The 20,301-nt window shown below is 47.5% G+C and overlaps 1 protein-coding gene across 6 annotated transcripts in view; it reads left to right on the forward strand.

The window, feature by feature from the left end:
* Positions 1-20,301, forward strand: part of ICA1 (islet cell autoantigen 1) — a 155,825-nt gene that overhangs the window by 41,087 nt on the left and 94,437 nt on the right. The window lies entirely within an intron of this gene.

Genomic DNA, 20,301 nt, shown 5'->3' on the forward strand with positions numbered 1-20,301 from the left:
CAAAAGGAAAAAAAATCAGCCAAATGTTAGGCTTGACATAATATTGTGTCAACTGCCTTATTCATTTCACATGATCTGTTTGTGATGAATGATTTTACTTAAAATTCCTAGATTTCTTTCTAAGCACGTTATTTCAGGGCTGTGGACGGGCCCGCTGGCTGTGTGTCGGGGTGGAGGGAAGGAGGGACCTTCTGTCACCCAGGAGGATGGCCTCAGCTCCTGGTTCCCATAGTAGAGCCACACAGGCTCCTTCCAAAGTTGGGTTTTTGCGTCAGTTTGCTTGTGAGCGGCGGGCACGTCCGGTTCCTTTCCAGCCGTGTGCTAGCAGCACCTAGTTTCTCAGGCCTGCAGTGCCTGTGCTTTATTTGGGGACTGGGGAGAATGGAGGGAGATTCATTCTCCCTCCCTCCCTCTCTCTCTCCCTCTCTCTCCCTCTCTCCCCCTCTCTCTCCCTCTCTCCCTCTCTCCCTCCCCCACACACCCCACCTGTAGGGCAGCACAGCACTGGTCCCGTTCTAGCCACTGCCTCCTGTAAGCCCCACAACAGCCACAGCACGTGTTCTATGTTTTACTTTTCAACATCCCTGTCTTTTTAAACTTAGATTTAAAATGTTATGTTTTTAATTTTTTTTTTTTTTTGACAGGCAGAGTGGACAGTGAGAGAGAGAGACAGAGAGAAAGGTCTTCCTTTGCCGTTGGTTCACCCTCCAATGGCCGCCGCGGCCAGCGCGCTGCGGCCGGCGCACCGCGCTGATCCGATGGCAGGAGCCAGGAGCCAGGTGCTTTTCCTGGCCTCCTATGGGGTGCAGGGCCCAAGCACCTGGGCCATCCTCCACTGCACTCCCTGGCCACAGCAGAGGGCTGGCCTGGAAGAGGGGCAACCGGGACAGAATCCGGCGCCCCGACCGGGACTAGAACCCGGTGTGCCGGCGCCGCTAGGCGGAGGATTAGCCTAGTGAGCCGCGGCGCCGGCGAATTTAATGTTTTTAATCATACATACAAAAATTGTACCTCTTTATGGGGTACTGCGTGAGGTTTCAGCACAGCTGTGTATCGTGCAGTGTGCGATAGAAAAATATTTATCCCTTCAAACATTTAGCATTTCCTTATGGTAAAAACCCCCAACATTCCATGTTCTGATTTGTCTGTTTAAAGAGAAGGGTACGGTCTGCTACGTTTTCTATAGGCACCCAACTGTGCAGTACATCCCAGGATCCCCTTACTCCTGTCTCTGTAAACCAGTAGCCACTCTTCCCTGCGTTTTAGTTTAGAGATGAGAAACATGATGCCTGTGCCAAATAAGTAACTCAGTGTCAGACAGGAAAATGAAAGTCAGAATCCTAGAAACTGTGCCTACTTATTTCTTTTTTCCTGCGAGAGAGACAAATAACAAAGTTGAAGAACAAGCCCAGATTGACAAAGGCGTTTCTTCCATAGCCACACTCTCCTGAGAGGTGTCCCCTCAGTGTCCACTGAGCTCCTCCTCTGTGTCAGGACATAGACGTGACCTGCAGTTATCCTAAGGCTGGCACTGGGAATGGGTGACTTCGGTTTGTTGGTGGCGGGGGTGGGGTTACTGACCACGTAAGGATGAAAACACTGAACCTCGCCCTTCATCATTGGAATCCGATGCTGAAACACTACCCACCCTTGAGTGTCATCGGTTGGTGGGTCTTGGAAAACCCTTGCCATGCTGACCAGAGTAACTAAGCTCAGCTTTACTGCCCAATCTTGGATGTGCCGGGTTTGGTTTATGAGCTGAATGAGGTGTGCTTAGAATTTAGGGAAGCAGTACTTGGCAGGAAGGGAGAGCATTTTTTTTTTTAAAGATTTTATTTGACAGGTAGAGTTACAGAGAGAGGTCTTCCTTCCGTTGGTTCACTCCCCAGATGGCCGCAACAGCCGGAGCTGTGTCGATCCAAAGCCAGGAACCAGGCGCTTCCTCCTGGTCTCCCACGTAGGTGCAGGGGCCCAAAGACCTGGGCCATCTTCCACAGCTTTCCCAGGACATAGCAGAGAGTTGGACTGGAAGAGGAGCAACTGGGACTAGAACCGGCACCCATATGGGATGCCGGTGCCGCAGGCAGAGGATTAACCTACTGCACCATGGCGCTGGCCCCAGGAAGGGCGTTTTTAAGTGACCATAAGATGAGGCTGGATGCTCTGTGAGGACAGGAACCACACTGGCTCCTTTGTAGCCAGAAGCCTGGGACCAGTGCTGGGCCTGCCCCAGGTTAGCTCCTTGCTGTTGGCTGGCAAGACCCGGGGCCCCGAGGGGGCCGAGCCACAGCCAGGCCTTGCCCAGCTTCTGGGACGTTCCCTCGCTAGGCAGCTGGCCTGCTGACCATTTGGGAATGGACGGAGGTGGTTTTGCAGGTAAGAAGCATTGTCGTCAATTTGTGGCTGGTTGCCCTCTTTGCAATGAATTGCAGTTGTGGAGTTTTCTGTTCCCCTGGAGTTTACCCAAGGAATTTGGCTGTCAGCAAGCTGCAGGGTTCTGTCCCAGGTCCAGTGGGATTCCATCTGCCTCTCAGGAACAAGCTGCCCGACACTGGGTCTCGGCTTCCGCGGGAGCCAGCAGCTGCGCACGGCTCCTCCAAGGTCGCCCGGGGAAGGGGGTTGTCACTCTGCTCTGGACAGGCTGCCACCTTCATGTTGCACCTGCTGAATCCTGCTCTTTGAGTCTACACGTCCTGCTGGAGACCTGATTCTAATTCACACCCTGCAAAAGTGGTCCTTTTCTGAGTATGCACACATTCTCTTCTCATTCATCTAGCCAGTGTCCTTGAGCCCAGCACGTGCCAGGCAGTATCCAGAGAAACCAGCAGACAAAATCCCTGCCATCGCGTGTTGTGCTGTTCTATCAGCACAGCCCGTGAACAGACTGCATTACGATGAATGTGGTACCCCCCAGAACACCATGGAGGGCTTCCTGGAGGAAGTGGCTTCCTGAGAAGATGTGCAGGGAGGATTTGGGAAGAGCGAGCAAGGCCAAAAGAGCAGAGTTCCAGGCTGAGGGACATTGAGGGGAAAGTAACAGGGCGCTGAGAAGCACGGTGTGGACGGTGACACGGGTCAGGGGACCATGGTGACCAGGCTCTGGGACTGGAAAGGAAAACAGGGGTGGACCGAGGGGCGGGGAGGGGAGGTTTGCAAACAACTCTGTGTGTTCTGAGCAGCTCACTCTGGTTGCCTTTCTGAGAAGGGACTGGAGGGGCTAGGCCTGGAGGTGGGCCCCACACACCCTGCTGTGCCTCGTGGTGGGTGCGCAATGAAGAGGGGAGGACCCAGGATTGGCACGCTGCTGCACCACCTGAGCGACAGGGCTCTTCCTTGTTTTTAGAAACTGACAGCATCGGTATGAACAAGTCACGCGCAAGTTCAAGTGTTGTTTCCCCTCCACCCGAGCTTTCCCCAGAAGGCAGAGAAACCTTTTCACTAAGCACACGGCAAGTGTGGCTGAAAAGATGAATGAAACACTGGACATCAGACAAAGCCAATGACCTGCTTTCACGCTGGCACCCTTTGAAGCCTGCGGCCTGCTGACAGGGCTCTGAGCGTTGATGAAGTGTCTGTGTTAGGGATGGAACCCTCAGAGGTGGGGAGGCGTGGTCCCAGCCCCCGCGAAGCCCCCGGCCAGGCGCCTGCCCCTTGTCAGGGTGGCCGTGATGAACAGAGGACCTGGCCAGTGTGGCCACAGTTGCTCTGCTCCTCAAGTCCAAATCACGGGCAGGGCCGGGCAGCTGTGTGCAGCTGGAAGCGCCTCCCAGCGGTCCTCTGGGACCCCGAGGTATTTTACGAGCAGAGTTACCAAACGTGTGATATACGTGCCCTCTGAAGGCAGAGCGAAAGGGTATGATTTAAAAATAGAAGCCAGCGTCTTGTAGCAGATTACATCAGCTCAAGTTGTGAGCTCACAGCCCGATGCCCTTGAGAGGGTCCTCCTATGGTCAATTATGCATGTCTTGTTTATCTTGAAAGCCAGAATCGGGCTGCAGGCTGATGATAGTCGATGGAACACAAGAAGCAAGTTGTGCGTCTTCCAAAGAGAGCTTATGGAATGTGCATGTGGGCACTCGTGGGGGCCGGGTCCTCGCAGACTGGGAACCGGGGTTCTCATGAGGGCCATTTATTAAACAGCTTAGTGCAGTCCCTTCGGTCGAGTGCTCCATCACTCTTGATGCACAAGGATATATCCAAGGGTGTCGTAAGAGGCGGGAGTGCTGCACTCCGGGGTTCTGTGTAAAATGCTGTTGGGTTTAGGAGACCTGTTAACCCAGCAGCCCTACCATCGAAGGCTGTGCTGCAAGGAGATTATTAACTAATGCTGGCAGCTTGCTAGGTAGGGTGTTGTTAGGGCCATCTGGCAGCGGTGCCCTGGGGTCCTGATTCGGGTTTGTAGAGATTGGTCAAGGACTGGCAAACAGCAGTATTGAGACTAGAGGGATTTTTTTTTCCTGTGAACAAAGACTTGGGTTAATTAATTTGACAGCATCATTAATTACTGCTGAAATCACTGGGCTCTGTCAGAGGTCGGGCTCTTTGAGCAATTGAGGGCAGATCCCATGAGAGTCGGAGACCCTGGGGAGGGTCTCGGCTCACCGTCTCTGCACCGGGACAAAGGCTGGCCCTCTTCCCTTGGGCTGCTTGGTCTGAAATCCATGCCTCCTTCAGTTCAGTGCCTAGGGTAGGGCGCTAGGACCCGCAGCAAGTGGTCTTGAGTAAGTGGGGAGTATACAGTGGACCAACGCCAAGTGTCTGAGCAGTGCCCTAACTCTTTGCGTTTTGCTGAGGCCATCTGTAAAGAGGACGAACGGACTTGACTGTTAGCTCCTCTGCTTTGAGATCTAGAATTGTACATTCCGGGGGCGGGGGGGTTTGATGAGGTGAGAATGTCCTCTGAAAGCAGATGCTGTGTTTCGATGCCACTGTTTCATGCTTCCCCCTTCCATCTGTCGGTTTTTGGTGTGTGCTGACCGTTTGCTCCATTTCGGCTGCTGAGCTAGGACATGCACCCATGGTGGTCCCCGTGTGGCTGCCAGTCCCTACTGTCGGGTCGCTGCCTTGTGACAGTGCCCAGAGGCCATAGGAAGAGCACCATTCGAAAGGGAACACATAACTGACACCCTGGCTTTCAATTCTGAATTTTATGAGATGAGACCTTTGGGGCGTTTGTGTGTCTTTATTGATTTTCTCCCACGGAACTTGCAAACAAATAGCAAATGTTTATTTGAGGGTTCAGTTGAGACCACTGAGAATTGCACAGGTGGAACATGGAAGCTTTGCAGGGCGGGAGGCTGGCGGGCTGCTGCCCGATGGAAACCCAAAGGAGGGGACAGTGCGACCTCCGAGCCCAGAGGTCTGCACGCCATGCCCAGGCCTGCTGCCACCATGGTGTCTGCTTGGGCAGGTCCAGGAAGTCAACTGCAGGGTTCTGATTGCAGAAGGTGAGCCCCAAGCTCTCCTTCAGCCGTAACTTCATTGTTTGTTTCTCTAAATCATTAAACCCAACTGCACCACTCTTGTCCTTGGAATGTTTTCCTCCTACTTCCGTTAAGTTTGGTCTCCAAGTTGGCTTGTGTTGCTTCTGTTGCCTGAGTCTCTACAAAAATAAGAGTGTTCCATTCATGATTGTGGGCGGAGGAGCCTGGGCGCTGACAGGCTGACTATTTATTTCTCATGTAGATTTTAATACTTTGGCAAGGGTCAGCCACCTATGACCCTCAAGTCAGCCACCTGTTGGGTAAGTAAGGTTTTTGTTGGAACGGGATCATGCCATTCACTTACTTATTGACTGTGGCTGCTTTCTCAAGGCCGTGGTGGAGGTGGGAAGTTGCAACAGAGACTGTGGGGCCTGCAAAGCCAAAAATACTCACTCTTTGCCCCTTCACCACAGTTTGCTGGCTGCTGCTTTCCATAAAGACATCTCTAGGACATACTGAGGTTAAGAACTTGTGGGAAGTTTCTTTAGATTTTAATTGTGCTCATTACATAGATATGTATATATATGTAACATAAAATTTACTAAACCATTTAAAAATTCCCTGTTTATCTCTTTTATTTGAAATGCAGAGAGGCAGAAAGAAATCTCGCATCTGCTGATTCATTCCCCAGTTTCCCACAGTATCTTGGGCTGGGCCAGGCTGAAGCCAAGAGCCCAGAATTCAGGACTGATCTGTCACATGGGTGGCAGGGACTCAAGTCATCACAGACTGCCGCCCAGAGGATGCATTATTAGCAGGAAGCTGAAATTGCAAGCGGAACCAAGACCTGAAACCAGGCGCTCCAATGTGCCATCCTAACCATTTTAAAGTGTCCAGTTCGGTAGTGTGAAATATAGTATGATATTTCAAAATGTTCATAGAAAATCAAATTCAAAGGTAGTTTTATTTTGGTGCAAAAAATTCATTTGAAATCCATCTATACAAGGGTCTTTCACAATGTTTATGGAAAGTACATATTATAAACAAACTAAGCATGAATCTCAAATTATTTTTATACCAAAATAAATTTATCATTGCAGTTCACTTTTCCCCAGACTAAAGTAGCTTTGTATTCCCACTGCTGTGGAACAGAGCCCAGAACTTTTTCATCTTGTAAATCTGAAACTCTGTGTCCATCAAACAGTTCCTTCCCTGCCCCCTCCATTCCAGCCCCAGTCATAACACCTGATAACCATTGTCCCATATTATGATTCTAGGTTTTTATGATTTTCACTATTTTAGATACTTTACATTAGTGGAATCATTCAATTTTTGTCTTTTTGCATATGACTCCTTTCATTTAGTATAATGTTCTCAAGATCAAGCATTTGACAGGATTCCCTTCCTTTTATAAGGCTGAGTAATATTCCATTGAATGGATGATACCACATTTTGTTTATTCTTTGATTATTGATGAAAATTTAGGTAGCTAGCACCTGTTGGCTCTTAGGAATAATGCTACTGGGAATACAAGTTTACAGATATCTTTGAGACCCAGGTTTTAATTTCTGTGATGGATACTCAGGATCTCTGATGTTATTGCTGGGTCATATGATACTCTATTTTTAATTTTTTGAAGAACCACTCTACTGTTCAGGGTAAGGAGTTTCCTATTAAAAAGTTGACATGCTCACTGTTTTCCCAAGTGAAATATGCCAAGGTCCCTAAAATTAGTAAATTCAAACAAATAACGGATATTTATGTGAGTATATAGTAATTGAATATAAATTTTTAAGCTAGTGGAGATTTTACCCCTTAAGTTTCTAACACTACCAATGTGTTACATATTTGAAAGAAAGGATAGAAATTGGGAATGTTTGGGACCAAGAGTACACGGTTAGTTAGGATATATCTCAATTAGTTTCTTTTTTGTTTTAAAGATTTATTTTATTTATTTGAAAGAGTTACAGAGAGAGGTAGAGACAGAGAGATCTTCCATCCACTGGTTCACTCCCCAGATGGCCGCAGTGGCCTGAGCTGCGCCAATCCAAAGCCAGGAGCCAGGAGCTTCTTCTGGGTCTCCCACATGAGTACAGGGGCCCAAGTACCTGGGCCATCTTCTACTGCTGTCCCAGGCCATATCCCAGGCAGAGAGCTGGATCGTAAGAGGAGTAGCCGGAACTAGAACCGGTGCCCATATGGGATGCCGGTACCTCAGGCCAGGGCTTTAATTCACTGCGCTATAGCACTGGCCCCTCTATTCGTTTTTTTTATTTATTTATTTATTTTTTATATTTTTTGACAGGCAGAGTGGACAGTGAGAGAGAGAGACAGAGAGAAAGGTCTTCCTTTGCCGTTGGTTCACCCTCCAATGGCCGCCGCGGCCGGTGCACCGCGCTAATCCGATGGCAGGAGCCAGGAGCCAGGTGCTTTTCCTGGTCTCCCATGGGGTGCAGGGCCCAAGGACCTGGGCCATCCTCCACTGCACTCCCTGGCCACAGCAGAGGGCTGGCCTGGAAGAGGGACAACCGGGACAGAATCCGGCGCCCCGACCAGGACTAGAACCCGGTGTGCCGGCGCCGCTAGGCGGAGGATTAGCCTAGTGAGCCGCAGCGCCAGCCTCCTCTATTAGTTTTTACGGCAGACCATTTCACCTTCCATATTACCAAAATCAGATGAAGTGGAAGGTCTGCCTCTACATCCAGGACCTACAGTACTGAACCATGTGGAGAAAACTAGGACTGCGTAGGAAATAAATGCAACTCTGACTGTTGTCTCTGCACCCAGAAACAAAACAAGAGAAAGCACAAAAATGCAGGAGTAGAGCCTGCATTCCACAGATGCACACTGACGGAGCGTGCGTCTCCTTCAAGCCGGCGGTCAGAATGGTGCATCAGCATTTCCAGCCTCGTTGAGGTCAGGCATGTTTAAATTTGGAAACGTTGCACTGAGTGGTAGAGGTGAGACTTTGTTTCCAAATTTTATTCATTTGGCCAAATCTTCATGGAATACACTGCTTGTTGTCATGACTGTAGGGAGCGGAAAATGGGCAGTGCATGAAAACTTGGTGCACATCGGCACATCGGAGACACCCCCCCCCCCCCTCAACGAGAGCTAGACTTGTGCGAAAATATAAACTGGGAAGGCTTGTTCACCCACATTACAGTCGACCCTGAGTGTCTACTTCCATGCATTCAAGTAACCACAGATTGAAAATATCTTTTAAAGAGATTTATTTATTTATTTGAAAGGCAAAGTTACAGAGAGGCAGAGGCAGAGAGAGAGAGAGAGGGAGAGATCTTGCATCTACTGGTTCACTCCCCAGATGGCTGCAATGGCTGGAGCTGCGCCAATCCGAAGCCAGGAACAAGGAATGTCTTCTAGGTCTCCCATGCGGGCGCAGAGGCTCAAGGACTTGAACCATCTTCTGCTTTCCCAGGCCATAGCATAGAGCTGGATCAGAAGTAAAGCAGCTGGGACTCAAACCGGCTCCCACAGGGGATGCCAGCACTGCAGACTGGGGCTGTAACCTGCTGCACCATGGCACTGGCCCCGAAGATGTTTTTTTTTTTTAAAATTGCACCCAGTGGCAGGCATTGTGACACAGCCAATTGAGCTGCTGCTTGGGACTGTTGCATCCCATATGGGAGCCCCGGTTGGGGTCCTAGCTGCATCCCGGCTGTTCCACTTCTGATTCAGCTCCCTGCCATGGCATCTGGGAAGCAGCAGACGGTGGCTCAACTACTCGAGTCTCTTCACCCACCTGCGAGACTCAGATGGAGTTCCTGGCTCCTGGCTTTAGCTTGGCCTAACTCTGGCTGTTGTGGCCATTTGTGGGGTGCACCAGTGGATGGGAAATCAGTCAGTCTCTCTGCCTTTCGAATAAATAAATACAAATAAATAAATACAAATAAATAGATGAAAATTTTCATCTATGTGAAACAAATAGACTTCTTTTCCTTGTCATTTCTAAGCAACAGTGTAATAACTAATTACATAGCATTTACATGATATTAGGTATTATAAGTAATTTAGAGATGACTTAAGGTATACAAGAGGATATAGATGGGTTCTAGGCAAACACTATGCCACTTTACACAGGATGAAATAGAGCATCAGCAGATTTGGGTATCCATGGGTGTGGAGGCAGAGCTCAGACCAGTCCCCTTCACATACTGGGGCGGGGGGCGGAGCGGCGGGCAACTGTACTTAGCTGCTTGCTTAAAACTTTAAAGCCTTTGTTATACTATGATGGAGACAATACTTGGTCTTTTGTTAAATGAACATTTGGCAATCTTTGAGTCTGGTACTGCTCCAAGCTTCAGCCCTGTGAAGACACCTATTAAATGGGTAAAGTTGGTATCAGCATTTTACAACTGCAGAAACGGGCATGAAGGGTAAGGACCACACCCAAGGCCACTTGGCACTCGTCAGAACCCGGGCAGACCAACTCCATCATGCCTGCTCCTCTCCCCCCTACCCCTGCTCCAGGCCTCAGCACCAGCTTCCTCTCCTGTTGACACCTTCACTTTGGCGGCAACCCCAGGTGGCATCTCCATTTACAGATGAAGAAATGCTGGGGATCAGGGGTGCAAGACCCTGGCTGTGGTCCCAGACAGTCCAGTTCCAGAGCTCAGTGTAAAAGCAGTGTGCGCGGTGCTCGGTGTAGAGGGGTCTACACCATGAGCCACACCTTTTGTCTCCTCAGGGTGCAATGTTAGCCTCCCTTGTGGAGTGGGACTGAGGCCAGCGTCCTTCACGGGGTGGAGTGAGGGTGAAAGGGCATGATTCACAGGCCCCATGTCTAGCACCAGGCAAGCCCTCAGATAATGAAGCTATTGTTATAGCCATGTGTTTATTCTGTCCTCAAGGGGGAAAATTAACACCCAGCGAAGCACACATGCAAAGCAGATCACCATGTGGGGTCTGGGAGGCTGGAGGAAATGGGTGTACAGTCGGATGCCTGGGCTTCTCCAGGAATATTGGCCATCGGTAGCCTTCTCTCCCACCACTCCAGGGTGCAGGTGACTCCGGAGGTGCTGGAGTATCCCATGGGACCAGCTCATCCAGCCTCGCCTTGCTGCCTGTCCCAAGTGTCCCTAGAGCCACTAGGGTCCTTGTCCATTTTGCTGCAAAATTGCTCTTGGCTACGATGTGGTTAAACAACATGCCTTGGTGATCTTAGGACAGGTCTTTCCCCTCTGTATAATTCACTTGTAAGTGGATGAAGTCTTTGTGGAAAAAGAAAACATTGGCTTTGGGGCCTGGTTTTGCATTTCTAGGTTTTAGCAAACTAAAATGCAGTCTCTTTACTTCTACCTTTCCTGCTTGATGCACCTCTGCAGCTTTTATTTCACTTCTGTTTTTAGTTAGATTTCTGGGTGGGAAGTATTTAAAGTCAAGCAAATAAATTGCTCATGGTATATTTATATCCTGAAAATTTTAGCTTGTTTTTGTAGTAAACATATTTATGCCCATCCTCAAAATAACAAGGACGTTTAAGAACTTCTTTTTAAAGATTTATTTATTTATTTGAGAGGCAGAGATACAGACAGGTCTTCCATCTGTTGGTCCACTCCCCAGATGGCCACAATAGCTGGAGCTGGGCTGATCTGAAACCAGGAGCCTGGAGCTTCTTCCAGGTCTCCCATGTCGGTGCAGGGGCCCAAGCACTTGCGCCATCTTCTACAGCTTTAGAAGGTGCAATAGCAGGAAGCTGGATCAGAAGTGGAGCAGGACCTGAACCAGCACCCATATGGGATATTGTACCGCAGGCAGAGGCCTAGCCTACTATGCCACAGCACTAGTCCCTGAACGCGTTTCTATCACATCCTGTTCCGTGGCCCAAGCCGGAGCTTCAGTGCTGCCATCATTCACTGTCCACTCCCAGGCAATCTCTTGTCTCCATGGATTCTGCTTGTGAAGTCTCTCATGACCCAGTTTCTCCTCGCATCCTCACTGCTGTGTGTGAGCTGGGCTCCTTCACTTTAGAGGCTGGCGCTTAGCTCCCATCCTCCACACAATTGGTCTTACTCTGTAACACAGACCTGGCCCGACTCTGCCAACTGGCAATGGCAAACGGGTCCCTCCAGTCCCTTCTCAGGCCCTACCCCTCCCACGCAGCTTCTCCCTGCAGTAACAACCCCACCTCTGTTTCCTGCAGTCTTCACAGACACGCACAGTGTATTTCCAGCTCTGTTAAAAGGGGTGCCGTTCACCTCATTCTCAGTATACCTCCACCTTTGCAGGTCCCGTTTCTCCTGCAGGAAATTCCTTTCCCTCTTCTTTTTGCCTATAAAACTCTGAAGCGTCACTGAAGGCCACAGTACCTCAAGGCCCCTTTGCTGGCTCCCCAAAGCAAGTGCTTTTGCATTGTTCCCATTGTACTTCGTACATACTGCTTAGCCCGTGTGGGGAAATTAGATACACAAGGTAATTCAAAGATGGCGCCCAAAGGAAGTAAGGTGGGCGGAACACAAAGTTGTTTGCCACTATAGCTGATTGGCTGCACAACATGAGGGGAAATGACAACTGATGACGAGTATATAGACATATGGCTAGTCCTATAAAAATCACCCCATAAAATGATCTTTTAAGTGATTGGTTGGTCCTTATGCCCTGCCCCAATGACTCTGCAGTTTTGTGCTTTAAAAGGCTTTGCTACATGTGCAATAAATGAGTTCTTGCTAGACTTGGCTCCCCGTTGCGTCTGATTGTCTCCGGGATCGCGAGGCTGGGATACGGGCGAGCGGCGCGCTTACCTTTCCTCGGGCCCAGTCCCTCCTTGTCCGGGTGGACTAAGACCCTACAAGCCTGCACATAGTAGATGCTCAATAAATACTCATCAGATGAGTGAACAGATGAATGCATAGGCTTACAGTTTCCTTGAAGGCAAAAACAGGGTTTTATAGACCTTTGGATTCCATATTCATAGCACACAAATATTCATCTTATCCATGTTTACAATATTGACTGAAATTTAATCATACTATTGAAAAAACTGTACATCCTACAACTGAATACACATGAGACTAAAGTATGTAAGCCAGGAATCTTTTGACTTTAGCATCCTAGGAGACAGTGTGTGTACATACTAATTCATAATTTTAATTGTTTATATAAATTGCTATGGTTTTTTAAAATAAGTATATTTTGTATACCAGAAAAGCTAATGTGTTATCTTAAAACATATTTCTTTCAGGGTGGGGTGGCTGGAGGAGGAAGGAGTACTTCCCACTCGGGAGGTGTTGGGCCTCTGATGTGGTATTTTTCTGATTGTTTGAGGGAAAAGCTTACCTAGCTCTCAAGTTTCATAGTGGACTCTGGACAAAAGTGAGTTATCTAAGTGTGGATTGATCCAAGCTCAGATAGTTTTCCTTTTTCCAGCTTTTCTTCCTAAGACTTGGGTGTATCGGGTAGCACATGTAAGTCTGGTTTCTAGAGTTTTCTGGATGACAGTGTGCAGAGCATACAGGTTTTGCTGAGTGGAACCATCAGGTTCTGTGTCAAAATACTGTTCGTATTGAGCCCTTCTCATAACCAGAGTTCTCATTGCTTCAGCAGCCTCAGTCTCTTGGGTAAATTCCTTACGTTCATGTTTCCATCACATCGTGCTCTTGGCTGCAGAGTCAGGGGGATACCTGGTGACTGTGACAACTCTCTCACCCACTTCCCCAACCACAGACTGTGCTGTTTCCTCTTCTCCATTGTGTAACTTCTGAAGAAGGTGTGGTTTTAGACTGTGTGTCAATGGAAAAACTGTGTTCAAGCAGTGTAGTTTGCTAGTTACTGTCTCTCACCTCGCTAGCTTGTCTGCAGGGCTGTCATAGGTACACATCTCCTGGATTGCCTTCCTCCTTTTGGTTAACAGCTCAAATACCATGTTTCCCTGCCAGTTCTCTTAGCCACCCTCATGAATTACTTGCAGCTTTTACCATCTTCTAGAATTGTGCATAAAAGGTGTCAGCTGCTCCCTAGTGGGTGAGCCTAGTAGTCACATTTTAAAGTATTAATGCTTCGAGAGCCATCTCACTACCATTTTTTATTTTCATTTTAACAATGTTGGTTTATTTTAGATACACAAAATAGAATGTGGTTTTTCTTTCATTTCAAGCAGGAACAGTATATCTTCTACTTCCTGGATATCCATGGCTTTCTGTTAGTGGAGTTGCTTTTATTATAGTCCAAAACAACTTTCCTCAAACCCATTATTCTTTACAACCAGACTTTTTAGTGACAGCACAAATAATGGTTTGATGGTAGTCTGTGTTGTCACTTTTACATCACACTAGATTTATAAGTTGGCTATGGAGCGTTAATATTTCAGAAAGAAAGACCTAAATCACAAATGCTTTAGGAAAAACCTGTGTTCTGTGTTAGTCTGTCGTCAAGGGATATTAAAAGGTTTTGAATTGCACTTATTTGAGTGATTGAATTATTTTTGTTAACTCTATGAAGCATAGCTAGGAGGATTTCTTCCGGCAGTACTGATTCTGTGGTGCAGTCATAGACTTCTAGTGTCACAGGTTTCCTGTCTCTCGGTGAAACTCAGAATCCCTTTGCATCCAGAGTCAGTCTATCCACACCTCAGTGTCTAAACTATTAAAAGAATGAGTATACAGAAAACTGGTGTTTTCCATTCCTAGTTCTGACACTTCTAAAAGCATGTTAGATGATTCCTTTTACTTCGACAATTGATCTTACCCTAATCCTACAGGAAATGACCGAGGGAGCCCTCCTGGTCCTTGGTTGTGCTGTGGCCAGTGGGCACGCTTTGTATACGCAGTTCTCAGCCACTTTGGTCTCATGTCCCTCAAAGTGTAGCATCATTTTGCCTCACTTAATGAGATGGGCTTTTGTTGTTGTTTTTTGTTTTGTTTTCTTTTGTTAGTTTGAGAAGCAGACAGAGAGCTCTCATCTGCTGGTTCATTCCCCAAATGCCTGCGATGGCTAAGGCTGGGCTGCGGCCCGAGCCAGAAGCTGGCAATGTCATTATTCCAGGTCTCCCACGTGGCTGGCAGGGACCCATTAGGTTAAATGCCTGCTCCCTTTAATGAACATTTGGTAAAAGGAAAATCTTAAAAAGAGCTTTAAAAATATGTCTGGTGACCTTTGAGCCTAGCATTTTTAGGACAGCTCCAGGTTTAATGCAATTATTCTAAGTGAAAGGATTGTGTTTCCTCTTCAGCAGTTAACAGGATCAAGTAATTCACAGACAGGAGCTCTAAAATCTTAAATGGGCCAGTTTGACTTGGACTCAGAGAGTCCTAAAAAGAAGCAGCCCCTAGAGCCCACTGGTGTAACTTTGAGCTGAAATTCCCACAGGCATTAATCAGGCGTCTGTTGTTTCCCTCGGATGAAATATGATTTCAGCACTTGCTAACCCTTCACAGCTGATTGGCTGTCTCCTCCCAGCCACCCGACTATCTGTCCATCCATCTTTTTCAGTTCTCCCCCTAGCTGTGATCCTGAGACAACCATTGTCCTTTAAATGTGGATTCCTGACCGTGGTTCTACTGCTGAAGGCTGACACAGGAATAAGAGACGTTTCTCAAGACAGATTAATTATATAAACCAATTGAGGGATGAGGTGTCCCCCCTGCCCCCCAGCCAGCTTTGTTCTTTTCTAATAATTTCTGTCCTGGGTTTCTAGAAGTGTAGCATGGCAGTGCTTACAAGCAAGGGTAGTTTTGGGTATTAGTTGGTGTCTACACACAAAGAGAAGGGCCCACAGGTGAAAAGCCCATTGATGAATTCATGTGAACGAGACAGAGACGTTTCTCAAATAGACAGCGAGGCTGTGAAGAGGCTAGCAAGTGAAATGCTCTTCATAGAAGATCTGACATCAGACGGGGAGGTTACAGGAGGAGCTGGCAACAGTTGCTTTCAGGACACAGGACCAACAGTTGGAGGATGAGGTTGAGGCTGCACTATTCACTTTTTTTGTGCCTTTTCAATTTTGGGCCATGTGCATGTGTTACCCATTAAGACAATTTATATTAAAAATAATGAGAATTAGTGAAATTAGAGTAAGAACTGCTAAGATTGCGTAGAAGAAAAGGGAGAGAGACAGGGCGCTCCTGAAGCTGCAAACACTGGAAGGTTTTTGTTCTGTTTTGAATAATACATAGTCAGGAGGACGAGCAGCGAGGAGGGGCTGTGGAGTTCCCAGGTGATGTCATGTGGGCAGCTGGACGGAGGAGGCTGAGGATGAAGTCATTCTGGAAAGCACCGGCAGGGAGAGCCACGTGAGACGATTCGGTCACACAGGGATGAAAGGATCAAAAGGAACGCCGGAGGGAACCCCACCAAAGTCAGGAAGGACGATGAGAATGGCTCCTTTCAAAGCGTCCTCTGTTCTAGGGGGCCTTCATTCAGTCAGGAGCTAGGCTTATCCTGGAGGGGCGTGAGAGACAGCAGAAAGATAGCATTTCCCGTAGACCCTCAGTCTTGTCCTAGGAGGAGCGTGTTCTGTGTTTTGCACCAGTGAGGAAATCCTATCCCGTGGAGAGACTCGCAGGGTCAGAGGACAGCTCTTGGGGAGGGGATGGCCTCCCCACTTCCTTGCCCTGCTGCCGGGCCTCCTGCAGTGGGGTTGACGCCGAGTTCTCGACTTTGAGGTTTGGTGCTGGCTCTCACGTGTGCTCATTGACCACTTGTAATTCTCGTTCATGCTATTTCATACGCTCAGACAAAGTCCTTCCCAGTGCTGTCTCTCACAGCTCTGACCTCTAAATCCAGCAGCTTCATCTGTCCCCTTTGCATTGACAGTCTTCCAGGTCTTAAACCAGCCCCAGAGTAGGTAGGCTTCTGTAAGCCTGAATTTTGTCATTGAAATTTTTGGGAAACCATATTAGTTGCTGCAAAACAAGCTATATCCCCTTGGCTTTAGAGTGTTTGCTTAGCACTAGTTTCATTTTTAATATCCTCCCCAGGCTGTCCTGATGCTGAAATTTACAAAGAAATTAGGAGGCATGAGGCAGATTCTAAACCACACATCTTTTTGTGTGCACGTTGTGGGTTGGGCTCCTGCAGCTAACAACGTGTTCATGTTGAAGGAAGGTACAAGTGGGAGGGCACAGGACATAGTTCAGGGTTTGCAGGGAGTGTGGAGTGTACTCAGGTTTCACTGGAATTTTATCGTGGCCACCACAAATCAAGTGTTTTATAGTAAAATGCTGAATGCATCTTTAATTTTAAAGATTTCCATATCGTCCTCATCCAGGCTGTGTATGGGATGCTTCCTGCCATCCCAGGCCCTGCCAGGAAAAGCCGGTGATTTGCAAATTGAGGCTATGTCAGCTCAAGCTTTTATTGGTACTTATTATCCAGAGCTCCGTCTGCTTCTAATTCTTTGTGGAAAGAACTAGCTTTGCTCTTTTCTTTCGTTTTTTTTTTTTTTTTTTTTTTTTTTTTTTTTTTTTTTTTTGCATGTCTTCTATTTTAAAATAAAAAGCAACAGCTAAAAGTCCTAATGTGGAGCCAGACAATGGTTAGGTTTCATATGTTAGACTCCTTCTTCTTTATCCTTAGTGTATTTAGGTTTTAGGCAGAATCTCTTGCATTCTTTATGGACTTACTTGTCTTTCTTCTGTCTCTACTGTGATCCCATTTTCCCCACCAGTATGCAATTTCAGCTAATAAATCATAGAAATTAAGTTGGCATGAAGAAATTGAAGTTAGGGAGTGTTTAGCCTAGAAGTTAGGATGCTCATGTCCCGTATTGCTGTACCTGGGTTCCATACTTTGCTATGACTCCTGACTCAGGCTTCCTGCTACTGTAGACCCTGGGAGGCAGCAGTGTGGCTCCAGTAATTGGGTTCCTGCCACCCATCGGGTGGACCTGGATTGTGTTTCTAGCTTCTGGTTGCAGCTCAGCCCACCCCAGCCATTGTGGGCATTTTGGGAGTGAACCTGTGGGTGGGGAAGCGCGCGTTCTCTCTCTCTCTCCCTCTCTGTCTCTCCTTCTCTCCCTGTCTCTGTCTCTTGCTCTCACTGCCTCCCCTGCTCTCCCACTCTCCTGCTCTGCCTCTCAAATAATTTTTTTAAAGAAATAAATTGATGCTAGGAAAGAGTGCTTTTGAAGATAAAGTGAGGAGTTGATAAATACTTTTCACTTATCTTTTAATCCAGAAAATTAAAGCAACATATTTTAAGAAAATGTTAAACATGAGTTGTAAGAGTCTAAATACTGCTCATTTTTTTTTGCTGAAAGATATCTTTTTTATAGTACAAAAACACAGCAGATATTTAAATTCCACAATGAACAATATGATAGGCTTATTTATATAAGGTAATTAACATATTTGATGTTTTTCCCAGTCTAGGATTCTCTTTAGCATTCTGCCTTATAGATAGATGTGGCAGCTTTTAAAAATATGTACATAATGAAGAATATTTCTGATTAAATATTTGTAAAATGCTCTTCAGTTTTCAGAGCTGTTTCATATTCAGTACTTCATGGAAGCTACGTAACAGCTCGGTGAGAGGATGAATCCTGTGTCCTGTGTCACATAACTCCACTGAGGTGCCGTAGTGTGCCTGGCCTGCCGATGGCCACGTCTTCTGACTGCAGTCAGTGCTGTTCCCACTTCTTCTGTCCCAAGTTTCTCATAACCCAGTGAATGGACCCGTGGGAGTACTATGTCCTGAGAGAAGATGCTTCTGTGCTTTGTGTTCAAGTAGCAGCCACATCTTCAGCACATCGTGCTTCCTGTGAGCTCATAGTCACTGACCTCAAGAGCTCATTTTGCAAACAGCCTTAAGGAGTCTTTGTTCTTCTCATCCAGCTGTCCATTCATCTCTGTGTTTCCCGAACCTCTAGTCATATTTCTGTGTTTAGCACTTAGCACTTCTGTTGTACCTTGTCCTTTTGATGTGAAAATGGCTGGTCTCCAGCCTGGGTTCCCTGGGCTCCGGTGCCTGACTCCCATAGCAGTAGACTTTGAGCTCATTCCCCCCAGCTTGATGGGAAGGTACGAGGCTCATGCATGGCAAACCTGTCACAAAGGTCTGCATCCCAGCCACGGATCCTGTGCAGATTGTCCTGTAGGTTTAAAGCCCGTGTGCTATGGAAAGTATTTATTAGGAAGAGGAAAGTAACAGGGGCCTTGTAGCTAATAGGCACAGAGAGACAGCAGGCGACCAGCTGAGGTTTCCAGTTAGGGGCAGCTCAGCTAAGCCAGAGCTAGGGCTGCTCTGGCTGGAGCTGACTGTGAGAATCCTGAGAGCTGGGTTATACGTAGAGGATTGGATTCAGGGTGCTGCTCCTACGGTGGGACCTGGGTGTCTGGTCTTTAACAAGCTCCCAGGGGATTTCCTTGCCGGAGTCCAGGGAATCACACCCAGCCCCAGTCTGAAATAGCTGATGCTCACAATGACGACTGAACCAACACAGAAAGAAGGGTTCTGTGTCAGCAGCCCTTCAGTGAGACAGGTGTCTGCTGTATAACATTTCTTTTTAAATTCTTTTTTAGTACAGTGAGCTTGAATCGCATGGAAAAGTCACTGGAACCACTTTATTTCCCAGGAGCCCTAGATCAAGCATTACTGTGCTTTTTAGTATTTTATCATACTTGCTTACATAAGCCTTAGGGTCTAGGGATTTGTACAGAGGAGACTCCAACATGACTTACTTTGCTCATCTGTAATCAGTATTAAGCTTGCGAACTAAATCTTTTCTTCTGTCTTAACTGATCACATCTGAGTTCTCTAGTTGGGCTGAAAAAACTGAAAGAGCCAGAGCAGAGCCCCAGTTAGCTAATATCTAGAGTTGAATATGCAGCAGCAGGCGATCCTGAGGACTAATTTATCCACGCTAATCACAGGCAATGTCCCAGGAGCACTCTGGCACTGTATGGCACTGACATGCGTGTTCAAAATGCCAGCAGAGTCACAGATAAATCCCCCCTCTGCATTCTTCCCCACTCTTGTGGTCTCTGCTGCCCATGGCTGATTTAGCCTCTTAAGACCAGAACAGCCTAAGGCAGAGCAGGCTTCAGTGCCAGGTCCTACACATGCCACCAGCATGTTCCTCTGTGGCCCACTGCACATAGCATTATGCAAAAGAAGCAGGGCCCTGGCTTTGAGGTAATTTCTATAGGGAGCGCTCAGATGCTTACCAATCAGAAAATGCAGGGCTGGTTTGAAAACAGGAGTTCTCATTTATTCCCAGAATTACATTTCTACGCTTATGGGGACACAGTAAATCGGAAATGAAGAATGTCAGGAATCTGGTACCCTGACACTGCTTTACAAACATTCAGCCCTTCTTGAATAAAAAGAAACTTTGATGTTGAATGTGATAGTGGAAATAACGAATTTAAGCAAATTTATGATTAACAGTTTATCATATATGTGTCTGCTACAGTGCTGTGCGTTTCACTTCAGTGGCTTCATAGAAATCCCCCAGGCGAAGATGCTGTGCTTCCCTCTTCCCAGCGGAGGGTGCCGAAACTCAGGGAGGGTCAGTGACTTCTCAGTGTGACCCAGTTAGAATGTGGCAGGGCCGGGTGGGAGGGGCTGGACACGGGCTCAGAGCACAGCAGCCCACACATCTTGTTATTTTCTGGAACGAAAGTGGTTTTCCTCTGGGAATGTGTGATAGCTTCTGGACACATTGGTTAAATCAGGTTAAACACCCTCCCTTATGTAGGTTTAAATGTTGAGTCCATTCAGTTTGGCTTTGCATTAGTGCTGATTTGAACACCCGCCTTACAGAGGCTCTTTGGGAAACCTGTCTCACTTCTCTGCCCCAGAAGGCCATGGGGCTGACTGTCCTGCAGGTCAGCGGGAGAGAAATCACCCTGGATCCCCTGGCTCCTTGCTTGTCTTGCAGCATGGCTGGGTTGGGCTTGCAGTTGAAGCTTGTGGCTGATGT

This window comes from Oryctolagus cuniculus, chromosome 16 (genome assembly GCF_051225735.1).
Source record: "Oryctolagus cuniculus isolate XC-2025 breed Fujian yellow rabbit chromosome 16, ASM5122573v1, whole genome shotgun sequence".
Classification (NCBI taxonomy): Eukaryota; Metazoa; Chordata; class Mammalia; order Lagomorpha; family Leporidae; genus Oryctolagus; species Oryctolagus cuniculus.